This window comes from Eleginops maclovinus, chromosome 15, assembly GCF_036324505.1.
Source record: "Eleginops maclovinus isolate JMC-PN-2008 ecotype Puerto Natales chromosome 15, JC_Emac_rtc_rv5, whole genome shotgun sequence".
Classification (NCBI taxonomy): Eukaryota; Metazoa; Chordata; class Actinopteri; order Perciformes; family Eleginopidae; genus Eleginops; species Eleginops maclovinus.
In genome coordinates, this window is record NC_086363.1 from 7078878 (window position 1) to 7099967 (window position 21090).

The 21090-nt window shown below is 39.8% G+C and overlaps 1 protein-coding gene across 1 annotated transcript in view; it reads left to right on the top strand.

Moving 5' to 3' along the window:
* The window catches only part of LOC134877157 (uncharacterized), a 63602-nt gene that overhangs the window by 31451 nt on the left and 11061 nt on the right, over positions 1 to 21090 (top strand). The window lies entirely within an intron of this gene.

Below are 21090 nucleotides of genomic sequence, written 5' to 3' on the forward strand. Positions count from 1 at the left end.
CTTTCCAATCAATTCTCGCTCTCTGTGTCTCTTTCTGCCAGGGCCCTTCACTGAGCCCATCTGCTGTGTGCGAGCGTTAATTAACCACACTGCCATTTCCTCTGTGTGCACTGCGTTTGAAGGTGCTTGGAGTACACCAGTCAGCCCCGCAAGTTCATCAAAATGCTAATTCAGCCCAAATTAAAGTTGTGATTAACATTACACAGTTTCCTGTGCAGACAAATTGATCCTTCCATGAGCTCTCTCCTTCTTTCTCTCTCTTTGGGTGATGAGTGTCTGGGGAGAGAAATGCTTTCCTCTTGGGTTTTCTTATTATCATTGCCAAAGTGGAAGGAAAACAGAAACGGCTCATAAATGCTGCTAATAGGGAGTGAGGAAGATTTGTGTCTAAATGTTAACATTTTTTCTTTTAACATTAATACAAGTCATAACAAAGCCTTCCATTCTACAAGAAATATAGATTCCCATTACTTTCCACATTTTTCCAATACTTCATATGCATATCAATCCATAATTGTTTGTGTGCATGCACTGTATACCTGTGGGTATGCTCCTGCATTGTCTGTGTGTACATATGTGAGGAACCAATAAGCTGTAGCGCTGATGCTGTGACACAGTTCTGACTGTATTTACTCTGCTCTCCAGCTGCCTCTGCACCTCCCAGACACTGATAGGTATTTCTCTACGCAGTTCCCATTGTATTTTGTCCTTTACTTTCGTATCTGCTACTATTTGTTTGACTTTTTACCACCTTGCTTCTAGCTCAATCACCTTGAGTTTACACATTCTCACATGTTTGCTGTGTACAAGCTGTAAAATGTTAAGCACCATATAAATGTGTAGTGTTGACGGACACATTAATGGTATCTCTTACAGTATGGCTGTGTTAATTCATGAGAAATCAGCACTCCTCATGCCTTCTTGTGCAACAGAGGCGGAGCCATATGTATTTTTCTAAAACAACAGCAGCTTGACATTGACGATGGGTAAATGACAGGAACGCTTATTTAGGTACACACTGTAGTCTGACTCTCACACACAGACACACACACACGGATAAACTTCTCGTGGTAATGAAAGCCCCTGGCGTTCATCACTCTGTCTTAAGCAGTGGTTATTGAGGCATTAAATATGTCTACACAGGGCTCAGTGAAAGGCTGCCAGATCAGTGTTCTCCTCTGAGGGGGCTCTGTTTGCATACAGACAGGTTGGGGGATTGGGAACGTGCACCGAATGGAGCCTTGGAGCCGTAACTGGGTGCCCACCACTCTGGTGTTAGTGCTATTATGGGATGTCACTGTGGGAGAACTGCGGCTCTTCAGCAGGATTACTGAGATTCTTGCTGAAATTGAGCGGAATTGGAAATGTGGCCGTAGGATTCTCTCCCGAGTGATTCGTGCACGCTACTGCCACACACACACACACACACACACACACACACACACACACACACACACACACACACACACACACACACACACACACACACACACACACCCATGCTCTTTCATTTCTGCTAATGCAAATGTGAGTTTACGCAAACATTTTGCCACCACAGAAACTCTGATGATGTTGATGCTTGTGTGAAAGAAAAGTATAATTCTACAGGAAGCTTTGAGCAAATGTCAATTGGATCAACTATGACATTTCTCATCGTTCTTTTGTTTTGATTTCCTCTTAAAGCATGGCGACACATGCAAAACAGCACTAGTGCATATCTCAGCAGCCTCTACTGTTGCTAGTGCATGTTTGCATAGTATGAAATGTGGTGGTTTGTTGTGCTTTTTTAAACTCTGCTTGCAAACCAAATTTCTATTAAGGAACAAGACATATTTGACTTGTATTGAAATGAAGTGAACTGAAATAAGTCTACAATGTAAATGTTAACACGAGCCTAATCCTGAAGCAGCGTCATTCCATTATTTGTGGAAATATGTAGGAACATGTACAACAGCAGCTATTATGGATGGATTTTCGAAGCAATCTTTGGTATTGAATTCATATTGTCCACCTTGGATTGTAGAACTGTGTTTATTTTGTTAAATGGGACATTAATCAGATTATTATTATTATTATGTGGTGAACAGTAGTAGCCTCACAACAGAATCAGCACAGACCAGTATAACTACATGTCATAAGATGGGGCTAGTAGCTTTTTAATGTGTTTGGGGGTCCATGTGCTAGGGCCTCACTCCCTTCTGTGGTCCCTTCTCCTGTGTCATAAAATAAACACGCTGGGTGCGACCCTGATGAGGGTGAACATTAACACCCTAGCTGCTGGCCCGGGGGGTCAGAGCAGGGTCAGCAGCCTGTGGTGGAGGGTAGGACGGAGATTATTCTTCCACTCTGACAGACGCAGCAACATGGCATCAGAGTGTGTTTTAGAAACTCACACCCCTTGTTTTATGTAAATTCTGTCTTAAGGATTAATGGCAGCAAACAGACCCTTCTAGGTCAAAATAGTGTGTTTACTCTGAGCAGGCAGTGAGGGGGATGATTTATTTCTTTGAATAAAAGCAGAAATAAGGTTTGCCTTAAAAAAAAAATCACAAATATTTACAATTATAGTTCTGAAGCTGTGTGAAGGTCACACATGTTTAGCTTCAGAATTAATATAAGAGATGTGTTTAGCCTCCAGAGTTTGTGCCCAAATCTGCGCCAATGCAAAAAAGAAGAAAATCCCATCAGGCTGTAATAAATGCCACATTGGGGCAGAGGAATCAAGACTTAAACACAAAAAGGACATGTTTGTACCCTTGAAGTTGATATGGCAAACACATAGTAATATAAAACAGGCTGTTCACATCCAACCACTTTAGCACACTTCATATGTTCAATGTGCACTCTCAATTTCGACTTTTGCTCTCCACCAACTTGTGATGAAAATATCTGCCAAAATTCTGATTACCACCATGCACTTTAAGCTTCCACAGCCAGTAGTATGCATAGTGTATCAGAAAGTTATTTTAAAGGTGTTTTTATGAATTACTTTTAGCACGTCACAGATCCAGAGAAGAGGCAGAGCAGAGTGGCGTGTGCCTCCCTGGTGCATTATTCAGCCTGGCATTCACCCCGACTGTGGGGAGCCACAGATGTCAGACATGGCTAACCAGCTATTGTAGAAAGCAGACACGGACATCAGACTGCCCAGACTGGTCCGACTTGGTAGTGAACCAAATTTTCTGTATATTGACAGTGAGAAAGGGGAAAAGAGAGTGAATTATTGATAGCCATTCAGACAGATGTCAATGGCACTTTCAAATATTTTTTAGTTTGTTTTTTGCTTAATATGCTTTTCAAAGGTGATTGTTTATGCAATGTAAATCTAGCTTTTCCTGGCTATCAAAGCACCTGCCAAATTCAGGAAAACAAGACAGAAAGTGAGGAGTTATAACTACAAGCAGGATTTATTTGTCCTTTTAGCCTATCCAAGATGTGCTTATAAAACCTCCCCCTGCTACAATTAGGGGGGCATAGATCACATTCTTGCCTCTATTCGAAGCAAGATATCAGCGTAAGGCTTTGGGACATCTCATTCGCATTGGGAAAGGTTTGGGACACGCTTTACTAGATGGATTTATATGTTGCTGCGCTGCTTTCCAGTGATTGAATGTCTGTGTGCATGTGTTGAGCGGACTCTGTGTGGATCTGTCAGGGGACTCATAAGGCAGGTTTGAATTAGGCATGAGATAGGAGGAGGATGTGTGTGTGTTTGTCAGGGTGTGCATGTGCGACTCGGAGTACTTTTATGGTGAAAGAGCGTGTAAATAGTGACCGGAGACAGATGTGGTCTCATCCCTGAAAGGCTGAGGATAAAAGATCATCAGGACAAGACCTCAGGATCAAGGCAGAGCGGGACATTTCTCAAGAGAGCATGTTATAGTGGAAAGGAGGCAAAACATGTAAATGGAAATCAGTGGAAAAGTCAGATCTTACTTAAAAGTTCTAATACCATACTGCAATGCATTGGAAATGTTACTAAAAGTAAACGCTAAATAATCAAGTTATTCAAAATAAATGTAAAACGAGTAACTAAAGTAAAAAGTACAATAATTCCCTTTTGAATTTTAGTGGAGTGAAGTACTGTACCTAAAGTGCACTTCAGTAAATGTACTTGCTGTCCACCAGTGATGAAAGAATACACAGTCTTCTTTCTCTGTAAAATGCCGTTACAGGCTGATAATATCCAGTTGCTCAAAGTGAAATCAAATATGGGAAAACTTCACACAACCCTTTTTCATACTTGCAGCTTACAGCTTCACCTTAGAGGTTAGCCATACCACTAAACACCACAAAGCCAATAAAACATGAGCTGCAGAGTTGTGGGAGACATAAAAGCAGTTCCTTTTAATGTTGTATTGATTTACAAACCGCATGTTAGAACACCTCCTGTTCATGGGTCATTACTTTCTACCCCTAGCAGATTGTGCTGGGTGCTGAACTGGAGCCAGTGCACATGAGGCGCTCAAAGTTTTTACATCCACATGCACAGGTTTTGGGTGTCCTGTCTAGACAGTAGCAGCCAGAGAGTTAAAGTTGGAACTGAAGAAAAGCATTAGGCAGCGGGGAAGTAAGGCGACGGCATCTTAATAAGAACTTCTGTGTAGGGCCTTTGAGCTGCTTAAATGTACACACACTCATCTTGAAGCCCCTGATGTGTGTATTCACTTAAGTCCCCCAAACATTTATTACATGCCCGTATTGAAGTACAATTAGATCAATTAGTCTAAATTACTGTCTGCTTTTGGACCTCACAGCAGTGTTGTGACAGCAGGGGAAATTATACCAATTAATTTGTTCACTTGGTTCATGCTTTTTGCGTTAGAAAATTTGAATTGAAAAGATCGATTATTAAAAGAAAAGTTACAGATGATTATTACTCTATATTTGTAGCACTTAACCAGTTCCTTTTTGAATACTACTGTATCTAGAAGCACTTGTTTAAAGCTAGATTAAAGACAATTAAAAGACAACCTTCTCAACTTTTGTATTAAGACAAAAGACTTTGAAATCCTTAAACTGCTCAAAAAAATGCAACAGCGGTAATTAAATTAAAAGGTAATTTACTTTCAGATTTGGCATTTTGGTTTTACATATCTTTGTAATCAAATATGTTTAATTTTTAATTAGTTTTTTATCTTGGTCATTTATGGTTTGTTTTTTTTCATTTACTCAAAAGCCACATATGGTATTTATTTTGATGATTTCAGTAGATTTACACTTAAAAATGTGTGCAGTTTAGTTGTACATTTGACTGAGGTCAGCATTTTTTACGTTTGGGTTGTATTCTGTGCAAAATAAAGAAGGCTTTAAAACAGCATTTAGACCTTAATGTTGCGAAATTAAATGTATAGAAAAAAAAGAGATCCTATTCTAAAATATTTTTAAAGTTCTGCCTACAGCTTTACAAGCAGTAGTAGTAGCAGCAGCTGCTTTATTAATTGTTAGGTATATTGCAAAACACCAAGAGTACTTCTTATCCTGAATCGTTTGAAATGCACACTGACCTTTCACTGAGTTTTGTTCCTCTCCCAGACAGACTAAACATGCAGCCTGTTTTAAAGCATGCGTGATGCTACAGCAAATATGGCTCCCATTTACATTTTAATTCACCTTCTGCTAAATGCTTCCATGTGAAACGTTTCCCCTATGTTCTTCAGCCTCACTAGTATTAATTCTTGTGAGGCTTCTGCCGCATCTATTTATTTATAGGCACTAGCCAACCAACAGAAAAACAACTTCTTTCATGCAAATGTTAAGAGTCAAACGAACGTTACCACAGGAAAACAAAGCGGGGCGGGCATTTACATTTCATGAGTTCACTAACTTTTCTTGACCCTCGCTCAGCATTGACTTGTCACTTGGCTGATTTAGTACACCAGTCATTTCCATGCAGGCCAGAAGCTGAAACGCTCTCCCTGCTGCAAATGAATATTTACATGGCAGTTAACAGGTGGCGAGTAGTTTAATGGTGGTAATTGCTCCGTGGCACGTGGAGCAGGAGAGGAGGTGTAAGAGTGGAGTTGCTCGGGGCTGTCCCACATTCTGTGATGATGCATCCCAGGGGATTCATCTGCACGTGTGTCTGTGTGTGCACAATGTGTTATATATTCAGAGGTGACATATACTGTATGCTGTTAGGCCTATAAACCATTTAAAAAACAGCATTAAGCACTATGATAAAACACAATAACATTCATATTTAAATTGTTTTTTCTGAACTGAAGATGCTTTATTTAAATTTGACTTGAATTTTAGGGTTGTCTGTGTAAAAACAACGATTATATGTAGTGTGATTATTTTAAGAGGAAAATAGCTCATTGCAAACCAGTAGGTGCTCCAACAGTGCGAGAGCATAAGGCCTTTTAAATGTTATCATAATGTACTGTTAATCTCCTGGCTCACAGATGAAGACACATTTCATAGTTTGAATGTAACCAAATTGAATAACAGAGGAAAGTACTTGCCAACGTTTTTTTTTTTTTTACTACAACCACCTATTTTCTAATTTTGATTACCAAAAGTTATTTGTAAACTAAATGCCTTTTTGAAAAATGAGCTTTCTTTTTTAAGTAACATCTGTTATGCTTCAGCCGCGCTGTTTGCCATCAATCAGTTATTTTGTATGTTCGGTTTGTTTGTGCTCCTTACCATGTCATGAGGGTCTAGAGACAAACAAATAAAAACAATGAAATGAAGAGGAATAAAGTGTTTCCATACTCTGGTTTATTTAAGTTTGCAAATGTGCTGAATGAACCACTTACAAGCTGAACAATAACACATGGTCTCACATTTAGGAAGATGGACACATTTTCTAGATGTGTTGTTTCAAACCACCTTCATTTATTTCCGTTCAGTGAAGGGAGATTAGGTTTTTATTGTCTGTCTGACACCCATGCAAATGTTAACGCACTGGAATGTTCCACAAACCGGAGCAGATGGACACGACAAGCCCCGACCTTTCACTCTCAGCGAACATGACATCACCACATATGGCTGCAGTGATGGATCTATCATTGGGGAGTGATGGCTGGCTGAGTGGAGAGAATGGGGAAGGGATATGCGCAGAGCAGAGGCAAACTGTGGCCGTAATGTTTTCCATGGCAAAACTCAAACAGTCAAGCGGACGAACGTGTCACTCAATCAGAGTGTTTCTAAATTAATCGCCTATGTGAGTGTTTTCTGTGTTTCTTGGAGAAAGAGAGACCTATACACTTACCTTGCGTATTTAAGTAATCTTCCCTTTACATTATAAATAATTCAGTTTAGCCTTGGGGCTCATTTATATTCTACATGCTTTTACATGAATTTGGTTTTTGTTCTCCAAATGTAAGTCTCCTCAGATAAGACAGAGTCACCCAAGTGTCCCTTTGAATAACTCTTTAATGTAGCAAAGGAATATTAACATAACATGCATTTTAGATACAAAAAGCATGTGTACGAAACTTTCAAATTACTTAATTGAAATGACTGTGAAGTGTCCTTAAAGCAGCAGGTTTTATTCCAGGTTTGTAGTGCAGAATATGAAATACAATTGTTTGCTGTCAATCTGACTGGCATCTATATTGATTATACTTCAAGATGTGCTAATGATGACCGATGTAAATGCTTTGTAGTACCACCATTAAGCAGCAGGAATAAAATGGTGTTATTCACTAGTTTGTGCAAAGGCCAACATGTGGCTGAGGTTGTAGAACATTGCAACTCTGCAACCAGAAGCTACAAAAAAGATGCAAATGCAGAATCAAAGTCATAGAGAGAACAAGAGAAATGATGTTGAGGAGAAAAGCAATAGGATGGATATGCAGCTCCAGACACAGAACAGAAGCTGGGAGCTTGTCTTGTCCTGCTGTGTGTCTGGCAGATTGCTATGGAGCCTGTCATTGCAGCCAGCGGGGCGTCCAGCCACTACATGGCATTCAGCGGGGGAGCTGAATAAATCACTGGAACACACACAGTCCAGCTTACATCCCGCCCGACAAAGCCGAGGCTGCCCTCTAGTCACACCTGTGCTCTGTACGAACACAGAAAAGACCTTACACTGACAGCGAAAGTAGGACTGTTTATTTAATTGATCTTACACAAAAGTGTGCAAACTGAAGGTTTTGTGTAAAGCCTGGAGGCAAATGTCACGCTTAACGTAACAGTTTATTATAAGCTCAGGTAGTAGAGGGAGTAGATTGACAATAGGAATAATAGAAACAAAGGGTGTTTAACACTTAACCTTCAGCGACACGTTTACACTGAAACTGCTGATGAATGTTCAGATTTTGCCCCACCATTATTTTTGCTCAACAGGGGTGGACCTGCAATATGGGTTAGGGTTAGGGTTAGGGTTGCTCCATTAACATCCATTGATTCATCCAAATGAAAAGAGTACACTGCCTTCAACTCTCAATTAGAAAATGAGTCAGACTGTAATGTAATATACACACATATATATAGATATATATCACTTTTAAAGAAACCCTCTGAATGTGTCGCCTAATCATAACTTTTAATTATTAATCCAAACTTAAAGCCTCATAATAAAAAACCTTGTTTTGTTACATGTAAGATTACTGCTCTGACGTGAACCTAATTCAAAATGTATATCAACACTGTGATTTCTGTTGATATTAAAATAATATTACAATGTAAATGAGTCATAATGAGACTTATTGCTTCCTCTTATTGTTTCCATTAGGCCAGATATTACAGTGTACCTACAGCTATTTTTATTAGAGGAAAAAATCCTAAAATAATTGCTTATAAACATTATTGTATCCACATCGCAAAAACTTGAAATGTACTGCAGAGATAGATACAAGAATTTTAATATTAACTATCAAACGCTATTTGTGCAATGTTTTTTTTAAATGTCCTGCAACAAAATATTTATGTCTTCTGGCAGAGCATTTTACATCCAAATTATTGACCTGTGAAACAACTTTGCTCCCGCTCATAAAGAATAAACTGTCTTACAGATTGAGTTTCACAAACGTCCTTCAGCGTTAACGCATCTCTGACGTCAGCACTACTACAATGGTTGTTACTACCAAACTGTTATGAAAAACATGAAGATTGTTAAACCAGAACTAAATGTTGTTGGGTGTTATTTGTTTTTCTTAAAGCCAACACACCACTCCTTAGTGCCACTTCTCATACAGTTACATTTCAGTTTCCAGAGCATCTCTTCACAACTGTTTTGAAGCCAGAGACACGACCCTGATTTTCCTTTGAACTACGGTTTGGGGAAACAGTTTTTCAGGCCTTTTTTTTTTAGATTCCTTTCCCCTGTTCCCAATGCTATACTCTATTTAATGTGGCATATATGTATGGTTTAAGTTATTACTGAATAACATCTCCTGTATTGTATTGAATAGCTCAGGACATTTCAAGATTTAAGGCTGTATTGCCATATGCACAGTAGCTACAGTGTAGAAATGGCAATGAAGTCCCAAGCTCCTCCCACATTACAACATGGTTATTTAGGACATACAACTGAAATATTATTATAGAACAGACAGACTATTTTAAGGGAACTGGAGCTGTGTGGTCCAAAGTTCAGATGCTCTATTTCATAGACAGGGTTAGAGGGTGCATATGTCAGTGTCACCTCTTTTTATCCTCGATTGCAATGAGGAAAATCTTGAAAACCCTGCAATTGGGCCAGAAAATAATAGACTGTGCTCCCGGAAAGAGAGGCTCTTTGGTTTGGATTGAGGAATGGCATGTATTTACATGAGACACCCACACTGGCCTCCATAATCAATCTTCCAATCTCTGAGGGTGCCGACTCAGCCAAGAATCAGTGTGCGGGATGGAAGTCATGGTAAACAGCATGAATCCTTGCCAGCAGTCTATTTTAGAACCTTTATTTATCCACAGAACTGCAAATCTTTCCTGCAGTGTCATACTAAACATTAAAGTCATGCACATTTGGGGATTTATGTTTGCCATTTTACTCAAAGACAGATACATAGATTTCCATTTCCTTTTGTCCACAAAGATAAATAATATGGTATGTTCAGGATGTGATGAGCCCAATCTGTAAGCATGAAGACCATTTAAAAAATCATAAATTCTCATTCATATGTTTTATCTTATTTCAATCAATCAGAGCGGGGTTTCTTTAGAATTAAGTGCAAAATTAACTGTTTCCCTACATGTAGGACTTCAGATTAGACACTGTGGTTGTAACAAGTGTTTTTGTCAGGACATTTTAATTGCTCTCAACCCCACAACCATTTTCATACATCAAATACACAACATATTGTACATGTAGATGTAATAAGGTTTGGTAAGAGTTGTTGAAACAAAACTGCCTATGAAAAAATTGTGCCTACAACTAATTTGCAGGGATTTAGAAAGGTGTCGATAGAGAACCCACTAGTAAAACATCCACTGACAAGGTTTTCATTAAAACTATTTTATTTCCACAAAAATACCAATTTTTAAGAGACTGTAGCATTATAGTCTGTGTATTAAACTGTTGCCCATGTGCATTCAAAGGGTGTGCCCATAGATTCACTGACATCTTGAAATATTCTGAATCTGAATCTGGCATTTTACAAGGATTAACTGTGAATACAAAAAAGCATTTCTCAGAAAGTAAACCTCTGAATGTTTATAAAACACTGCCAGACAAAAGCTAACAAAATGCATTGAAATTCACGTTATTAGGGAGATCGATGTTGAGTGTGGAGAACAACACAATGAAGAAGTCATCACCAAACAAAGAGTTGGGGTAAGATTAAAGGATTTAGAGAAAAAATATGGGAAGTAGAGACACAAGTGGTCATTTAACATGACCAGTCATGAACACTTTAGGGTGAAAGAGTCATTTGGTGCAATTACTAAGCAGAGCTCAGCGTGAATCACCAGGGCTTGACTTTGCTGGAGCAATAATGGCGACATGAGTGTTCATGTGTAAAAAGTGAGTGTTTTTTCCGTCTGCGTTATGGAGATAAATGGGTGAGCGAGTGCAACATGCCGATGGTTGGTGTCAATAATAATTGCTTATCGCTTGGTGTTTTTCACCTTGTCTCATTTCTAGTTGAGCTTGAATTTCTGTGTTTGTTGTCAATGTTTCCTCTATTTCCTTCCTGCTCTCACTTTCTCTCTTCTTCCCCTTCACTTCAGCAAGTAGCAGCTCAATAGACCTTTTTTTTTTCATGATCTTGAATCAAAAGCAATAGATCTGCCCGTAGATACACGGAGCAGCTTGCCAAACAGTTCCAGCTCGATTTATGACTTGGCATCATCGGCACAGCTGGCAAACTAATACCTGTTGCCCAATACATCCAGTGTCTAAATCTTTCCTTGGCCAAACAGCATTGGCAAATACATTAACAGTTTATTTTGGCTTGCAGGTAACAGTACTGTGAGCCCCAGTGAATTTAAATAACCTAGATTGAACTAAAGTATAACTGAAAGATGTGTTGTTCTGGGATCTGCTCATTTACAACCATTTTGTATTCCGCTCTAGTATAAAGTATTAATCAGTGTGGTGGCAATGGCACCTCTGACATACAGAGGTTGTTCGCAGGGCAAAACAGATACAGCTATTATAACATTTACATCTGTTTAGCCTACACTTTCATCCAAAGCGATTTACATACACTTACCGTAAACATGCTTACGAGAGCAATTTGGGGTTAGGAATCTTGCCCAAGGATGTTTCGACATGTTGACTGCAAGGGGTGGGATCGAACCAGTAATGGAAACAACAACATGTGTTATTTATCCTCTTGAACAAAACTTAAGGGCATTTTATGATCTGACGTCGCTATCAGCATTATTTTATTGAAAACATAATTAGTCTGTTCCTATCAAACCCATTTATTTATCTGGTTTAGACTCATAAATGACTCGGTTAGGTTAAGGGAGAGATTGTGGTTGTACTTGCTGCTTTAAAGTTAAAATTCATTATACATGTATTGATTATAATTCCAATGGACCACTGTGTTGTTTTCTGGAACAACTGCTGGTGTTGGAAATTCATTCTTAACTCTAAAGTCGGTTATGAACTAAAATACCGTTTAGAATAAACCCGAAAGTTAGTATGTAATGCAACATCTGAGTCTTATTTACTCCTTCTTAACTAGATTTAGACAACACCTTTCATACTATAGACTGTCATTTTGGGAGAAATACTGAATTTCAGACAAAATTGCTCACAAATGATGATATTTTTTGCACCTTTATTAAATAAAATGGGTGTTTCATAAGTATATCAATTGTAACTTAAACAAATCCTGCACACTGCAAATCATATGTCTTCCATTTAAAGAAATAAAGAGTGTTTGACCTACTAGTTGTTTGGCATCGGAACTGAGACTCTGACATTGGTGCTAAAAGATCTAATGATATCCAGCCCGACTTGGAATCCACCAGTTCAGATCCTCTGACGTAAATTAGACAACTCGGTAAACATTCTTGATAACACATTTGAAGCCATACTTCAGATTTGACAACTTAAGTCTACCTTTTCTCCTGACCTTTTATAACTGTGTTCAAAATGCAAATAAACAAAAAGGTTATTTTAAGCACGAGCTTAAACAGTCCTATTGTACTCTTCTCTCTGTGCTTTGGCAATGTAATGGCCTTTACAAAGATGCCTCATTTAACATGGTTTACACAAGGAAGTGATTATTGCTCACTCGCTGACACAGAAAAGGCCAGCTCATGAATACAAATAAATTCAACCTACTTGCTATATTTTTCCAACTATTTAACTTTGCATGTGAGACTATTCTTTGAGAAAATGCTCCTTCTTAAGAAGAATGAATACAATCCACTCGTGTTGCGTTCATATTATTTTCAAATCCCAGTGGCCACTTAGGTAGAATCTGAATTAGGCCATCTAGTTTTTTATTTTTTCGTTTCATATCTCTGAAATCCTTAAGTTCACTCACAATATTCTGTCAATTTGTCTAAGACTCACTTACGTTTGTCCCCTTTATTTCTTACCAAACCTCCTGTTTTGGTTCCAGATGGAGCACTGCCAGCCAAGAAAGGTGTTCGCTACAAACCCAGCTGTGTAAATTGTTAATTTTTAATCAGTAAACAAAAACCTGAGTCGTCCGCAGAGGCAAATATGATAATTGTTTGCGGATTATGGAGATCTGGCTGGCAACTCGGCAGAGGCTGTGAGTAAACGAGAAGAAAGCTCAGCTCAAACAAATGCAGTTACTCAGCCAATGAAGCGGTATAAGGCTTATGGCACACGGCCGTGGTCCATGGGGGAATATCCAGCATGTGGGCTCAGGAGGCTCTCTGCTGGGATGGTCGGTTCAATCATTAAGACACGCATGAACATCTAAAAATAAGTATGGACCGTTTTTTAAAGCGAAAAACAATTTGAAAGCATGTGGTTTAACACTATGCACATGAGTCAGTTTTTCCTCAGATACTGACAGGATTAATCAAAGGCAGACTGAGAAAACTGCTGTTGGGGTTGTGTTGAAAGATCTTATGGATGTGCGAAAATTGGCACTGATACTATTTTTAGGAGAAACTAGTCAACTCTAAAGATTTATTTTGGAGAAATGATTACCTTAGGTCCCATAGTAGTGCTTTAGAGTGTCTGACATCTGATCAGATTCTAATTCTAAGGAGAAGAAAAGTATTCAAAATATATACGTATATTTTTTTGCTCTATTTGTTTTTGTCATTGAGAGATCAAGGTAATGCCTCACCCCTTTTATGTGGCTGTCTGATCAGTGTAAATCTGACTGTACAGCCCTACATGTACCAGTACTGTTCAACGACCGCCATCCAAATAATACCAAGTGGCCCCTTTACTTATGCAGGTAGTCGAATAAAAACATGGACAACACATTTTGTTGTTGTAGTTTTTTTACATTGTCTTTGGAAGTGCATTACAGATCTACGCCTTACTCTACGCTACTTCATACTTAGCCCCGCTTACTTAGCAATTCGCTAAGAGGCAACAAAACTGAATAGCTTTCAAACATCTTAACATGTTTTTGTGATGCACGTGAAAATGGATATAAGTTTATTTTTTAATTTCTTTTATTTCTTATTTTTTACAACTTAGAACCATGGTTTGGGAAGTTCTTATTTTCCGGGTGCATCTTTGCACGCCCTCAGCTCCTTCCAAGCTTTCCCTACATTTCCGTAACTGTTAAGTCAAAAAGACAGCTATGGATGCAGGAAGAACAATAGATAGAGCAGCAGCAGAACTCAAGTTTCTCAGCCAATATAGCATGCACTGAAAACAGTATTGCTTTAATCAATCTTAATTGGACAACCACATGAGAGATTTTTCCATTTCAGAAAAGACCAATGACAGGCAAAATTGTCGGCTGGAATTGAAGTTGCAAGTTCATGGTTATATGAAACTTCTCGACCACGAGCACGTCCTAACTTTGCTAATTTAGCTTCAGAGTGTCTGGAAATAAATGTCTTGATGAATGATGTTTTAGAAACACTACAATAATTGTGTTCTGTTTCGCCTTAACATTACATGGACTTTTCGAACAACCTAAAGCCATTGTTGGATCGCAAGAAAAGTTTTGTAGACATAATGTGAGTTTAACACAGTTTTGGCTTTCTTATCCACGGCCGTAGAGCCCAGCAGTGTTGTTTGGCATTGTTTATCTGGAACAGATCATAGCTGGCTGGATAGCAGTATTGGGAACTTGCCTATGACATCACCCTGCGCCAAAAAGTATGCAATTCGATTATAAAATACCACAGGGAAAATTTAAACAACACACAAAGCACCAGTGTGCAATTGGATGCATAATGAAAACCTCGTCATTTTAAGCATGAATGACATCTCACAGTACAGCATCTACTGACCTTTTAAAGTGGTTTTCTTGAATAGCTGCTCTTTAAAGAATAATTGTCTATCTGATCCTTTTCTTTTCAAGAAAGGCGATAATTCTGTTCAGTGGTGAGACAATCTAATCTCTCCACCACTGGGGCCACATCCCGCAAACCTTTGGTTTAAAGCCGATCAGGGACTCCTCAACATGCTGTCCCTTGATCGCCTTTTTCTATCACAAAAACAAAATGCCCTCAAAGAGTGTGTGAACTGCCCACTCTGGGAAAAATTGGAAAGGAGACTTTAATGTATGGAGCAGCGTAATAGGAGTTACTCAACACTCTTGTCATTGACACACAGCCGCTTTTGCTGTCTCCCCTCTCTGTGTGAGGCTATGGTCTTCAAGGATGGGTGGTCCGTCTGGGGCTGAAATCGGACGTGTGTGTAGGGGTGTGTGAGTCCCTTTGTGTCAGGGGAGAGGGGCCTTTGTTCTCTTAACCAGGGAGGTGGGACCAACAGATTAAGCCTTTAGAAGTGCAACCGACCACCATGAGGGCACGCCACATGGGAGAATGTGTTTGCATGTTGGTGTGAAAGTGTGTGTGTTTTATGTCTGTGTGTATGGATGGCATGTCTCTGTATGCATGCACAGTAAGTGTTTTGATTATGTGCGCAAGTAGAAAACCAAAAATTTAGGAAAGTAGAGAGAAACCAGCAGAGAGGAAGAGAGAAAAAGTAAGAGTGGGTATTTGTACCAATTTGCATGTGAATTAGCATGAGTTAGTGAGAATCTGATGCAGGTCAGCAGGTCAATAGTTCTTATCCATCTGTCCTTCTGATGGCATGCCTCCCAGGTCAGTTTGATTCCTCTGTGAGGGAGCTAATCTCACCCCAGTGCTCAGTGAGCCTCTACAGCGTCCTCTGATCTGCTCCTTCAAACCCCTCTGCTCCCCACACACAACAAAATGTGCCTAAGCTGAGGGGAGGAGGGAGTAAGGCACACACAAACACACACTTACAAATGTGTGTAGATGCAAAGACATACACACACAAACAGAGGTGTACTTAAGATAGTCGTTTCTATCCAAAATGTTCAAATGAAAAGCTTCAGAACGAACATATTAACACTGTAAAACTCTTAAGTAGGACATGTTACCATTTCTAGATAATATTTTAGGTAATAATTAGGTTGTACGCCCCTGATAAGGATCCTTAAAATGTGTTCATAGAGACTTCAGTGACAGTGAAGTCAACATGTCTGTCTTTCAAACACTTTCCTGTTATTTAAATTCCTTTCGGCCCTGTTTTCCTATGTGGTGTATTTCGTCTTTTTAGACACCAAGCAGGTTACAACATATGCTATGAATTATTTTTAAATACACTTCGACCCATGTCTGCAGTGAGTAAAGCTTTTGGGAATAGGACAAGCCCACCATCTGTGGTGCCTCCATCAGTCCACTATCTCATGAAACAGCCCGGCCTCCTCCTCCTCCTCCTCCTCCTCATCACATCTTGTTCCCTCTCTCTCTCGTTCGTCAGATTTCTTCCTTCCCAGTGTTCCTCCGTCTGTCATGGCGGCTGTCTGAACAAACAAACACACGAGGGTCCACGGCGAGCCAGACGGCGTGATGTGGGATTGTTTGCTTTGGTTGCTCCCGTGCGAGAGAAAGTTTTCTTAAGAGGCACACAGAGGTCTGGAGCTCAACAGAGAGACCACAAAACAAATATTTACCCTCCTGCCTCCAGGCCCAAGGCCCTTTCCTCTCTTCATCGGACGAGGAACAAGAGAATGGACCCACTTCTGGTTCTGAAGTGAGGAAGAGATGTGGTCCACAGATACATAGAGGCTTGACTCTCAATTTATATGCTGCTATTGGTTTTCTAGATTGTACAATTAATGCTGAATTCAATATGGAATGATGTAAGATCATAAAGCCTTTTTGCAGTCACACACATGATGAATCTGAAAGACAAGACTGTAATACTTTTTCTCTAACCCCTTCTTCCCAGTGTTTCCTCCAACAACCTCACCACTCATGCCATGCGCTTACTCTCCTACTTATAATCTTTTCTCTTCCCATGCCTTCCTGGAACGATCAAACAGAAATCAACAGATATCACTGTCCCTCCAATGCAGCCATTAAGCTCAGCCTCTATCTGAATTTAAAGTGTTTCTCCCGTCGCTCCGATGCCTGTAAATATGCACATGTTTGACTGTGGGGTCAGCCAGGAAGACAGGAACTGGGTAGAAAAGCCTACTTCCTGGAGGAGCCGGGCGCAGCAGGGGGGCTCTACCAATCATGCGCCAGCCAGAGACATTCTCGGATGCACGCCGTCACACATCAGAGATGAAAAATAAAGCGTAGAGGTGAGTGAGAGGGCGCTCACAGGAAGTGGATGATTTCACTTGTTGAGAGGTGAGGCCTGTGATGGACAGATATGCAGGTGTTAATATCCTGCAGAAAGGAAATAGTTGTACGCTTTACTGACCTGCACTGAGCAGGGGGCTGTCCTCAGTTTGGTCTCAGAATTCTTAATGCCTGGTTTTCCTTCAGACTATAGAAAGGCAAGACAAGACAAGATTAGTTATTGTATTGCAACGATAATAAAAAAAACAGCTGTAATGCTGCATACATTTACAGAATGTGCACAGCATGAAATAGAAAATGCATTAAGACTCCTTTGTTTGTGTTCTCCAAGATGGAGCACATGAAGCTTAGAAGAAATGGCGAGATCCCCCATGGAACTATAGCGCCCTCTTGTGTTTTATACCGGATCAACACAAGACAGAGGCAGACATTTTTTTGGGTTCCTACTCATGTTTTTTTCACGATTCTCTCTAAATCCTTGTAATTCAATCATGTCTGATCAAGGTTTGAGTTCCCAATGGCTCAACATAGAAAATGAAAACATAGGAAAAGGTGTTTAGCTCCTCTGATATCCGATAAATCACCCTTTCAATCCAATAACCTTCCATCACCACACGGCTAAACTGGTGAAATGAATCCCAGTACAGATGAAATGGCTGACAGTACACCAGTACACTATACAATAATAGTTCAAACATAATGTCAGCTGCACAACAAAGAAGCAACAGTTTTGATCTTTGCTTCTTAAACTTGCTTTTCAACCATCATGTCTTGTGATTTCTGTTCTGGGGCTTTTACCGTGACTGCTCTTTGAAAAGACTTTATTTTTTTGACCTATGAATTTCTGTCATGATTAAGGTTAGTAGATCAGGGAAAACCATAAAAATAAGCCTACTCCTGACAAAGTCTGATATGTTGCAATATAGTGGCCTTTGTTTCCCGTGGCCTCGTGTTTTTAGGCAAATGTCCTGTACTAGCATCAACTCTGGTTCAATTCTGGCCAGGGACTGCGTATCATCTAAAAAAAAAAACAATGAAGCAGAAACATTTTAAACAGAACATGTTCTTTACAAGCAGGAACAAGAGCTAGATTACTGAAGCACAGAGGGGCTTTTTTATCTGGGAGAATTTGTCCTTTAAACAGAGCCAGTGTTCATCACATCCTGCTGATTTGTCCTTGGACAAGACCAGAGAAGCTATTGTGTTATTAATCCTGACCTTAGATCACTCTGGAGGGTGACAAACAAGATGAAACTTCACTATGGCATCAATAAAGGATAAGGTAAAAGAGAAAAGGATTGTACAGCGGCTGTTACTATTTCCACCACTAGGTGTCAGCTCAGCTTCACTGTGGATCTGTAGAAGCACAGGCAGTTTTGAGGTTATAACTTCAGAGCTCACACCAATTAATACACTGCTTTCCATCAAGTGTGATAATACACATTACTTATGAGACATTTCTTCAGCGTTTATCTTTCTTTCTTTGTGTCTTTTTCTCTGCAATTACTGTTGTCTCCCATGACATGATGGCTCACACAAGTGTTTGTAAAAAGCAACAAAAGATTGAAAACAATACAGACACAAGTTAGGCTCTGTAATGTTAACAATTTGTTTCTCCAAAGGCTAGACCTAATTATATAAATCAACATGTCTGTAATTATCCAATGTGTCGTAGCCTATCTTTAAAAGCGATGCAGGTAGCAATCAGTAGCTGAACAATTTCAGATTCTTCTAATCAGTAACCATTTTTATTTAATGGACAGGTAATCAGTACAGACAACACTCATCAACAACTGATTATACACACTGTCTATCAAACAGGAGAAAATGCTATTGTATCACACAATCAATAGTATGTTAGTTAGAAAGACAGAGACGGACAGGATCCACATGATGGTACTTATCTGAGTCTAATAAATGAACAGGCGGTATCATCATTTTTCATGGCTGCTCTGTCATATGTTCCTGTCATCAGGAATTTGAAGCATAACCAAGAAATTATTTTTAAAAACGACATATGAGGAAGGGAATCTATGTGCATACTTTTCTTTTATACCACGTTAACTTCCACAATCTCATTCATAATTAAGAAAAACATGTCTCTGTTTACTCCATGTTTCCTGTTGTCTTGTACCAGGCGTCTGAGCGTTCTGTCGTAGACTCCCCCCATCTCCCTCGGAGTAAGTGCCCGTCAGACCGTTTTTAGGCAAAGAGGCCGCTAAGGAAAGCCTGTCAGCGGATATGGATGCTTCCACTGCTCATTAAAGAGCTGTCTGCAGCATGCCAGGCTCTAGGAGACAGAGACAGAGATCGAAAGCAGCATCATAAAGGAATTCCATCCATCATGTTCCTACGTGACATTAATATCTGTCACACACCTCTGACAATGCAATACTGCACCCATGGAGTGAGACATTTTTCTATCACAGATTTCAACGCAAGCCAATAGGGATTCTAGTGTGTGTGTGTGTGCGTGTGTCCCTGTGTACTTACATTTCTTTGAAGGAGAGAGGGGTAGTTTATGGTTGTATTACTTCTCCTTCCTTGTTCCTATTATGAAACATTGACTGGGATATTGCTGCCAGTGTATGTGCTTTTCCCCAGCAGAATAGCTTCAGTAGTGTGCCGCACAAAGGCAGAGCTTACAGCACACAAACAACTTCGGGCTGTTGTACCAAATCCAGAATTTGGAGCACCACTGCGGGATGTTTACAATAAAATGATTCATAATGCGCAAAATGAGGGTGGAGCAGCAACATTGAGGTGAAAGCACTGTACTCTGCACATCATGGATCTCAACGCGAGTCCTTGCTGTAGGACGTCCTGTCTCTTCACTGAGCTCCATGGGATGAGGCAGAAATGTCCTCAAAAATATTTTGTAAATTCTTCATTTGCAGAAGCTCTGTTTTTCCCAGAGGACAGATTAACTTCTGCATGACTTTCCAACCCTGCCTCTGCCTTGTAGGGATTCTGTGTTTTGCTTGAGGATGGATGCAACCCTGTTCTCCAGAGGAAGAAAAAAAAAAGTAAAATTCAAACATGCATCACCCTTTGTAACATGTTTAATTTGAGTTACATTGACCAAGTAACTCAAACCTTCATTTAGGTAAAAGGCATGTATTCAAAATTGCACTTAAGTCTAATATAATATAATAAGGGGCTGTAATAATGTGTTGTTTCAATCAAATCACCTCTGTAAGCTGTGCTGCTTCTTGGCAGTAGTACAGTGTCTTCTCTATCTGAGCCCAGAATCCCAACCTTTCACTCCTGTGGTAAAGCTCTCCCGATTAAAATCAACCATTGAGGAATACAGCTCACTTACACATTATGGGATTATTAGAGCCTTTATTCATCCTGAGCCAAACATCACTCTCCATTTGAACCTTTGCTCTCCCTCTCCCTGGATCATAAGTCTCAGCAGTTTTTACCTGCATAGTAAGTCAATAAAACTGTAAATCAAGCTGATGTGGATGGCTTTGCAATTGTGCACTGGTCAACCCCCAGGCCGATCCCTTTGCAATAGATAGCTTACACCAATGCCCGCATCTTTTTGTCGTAGTATATTTCCTATTGCAATTCCAATATTTGTTTTCAAATCGTTTTCAAACACATCATGTTTGTTTAGGACTGTGCTGATGAATTGCATGTCTGTTGCAGAGTTTTAACCTTGGCAGTTTGAGCTTTTCAGTGAACTTTTAAAGGGTATATTTTGTGAACATCCCCCTCTCTCTGTTCCTCTGTCTCTTCCTCTCCCCCTCTTCCATTATATCCTCAGATTGCTGCAGCAGCACAGCGCAGACTGGCTCTGACAGGACTCTCCTTGGCCTTCTCCTCCGGGCCATTTGTCAGCAAGCAAGCCCCGCACTACGGAGTGCAGATTGGCAGTTGGCTGTAACGGCGTTCACCGTGAACGAGCATAGGCACCGTAGGGGCTGTGAATGAGAA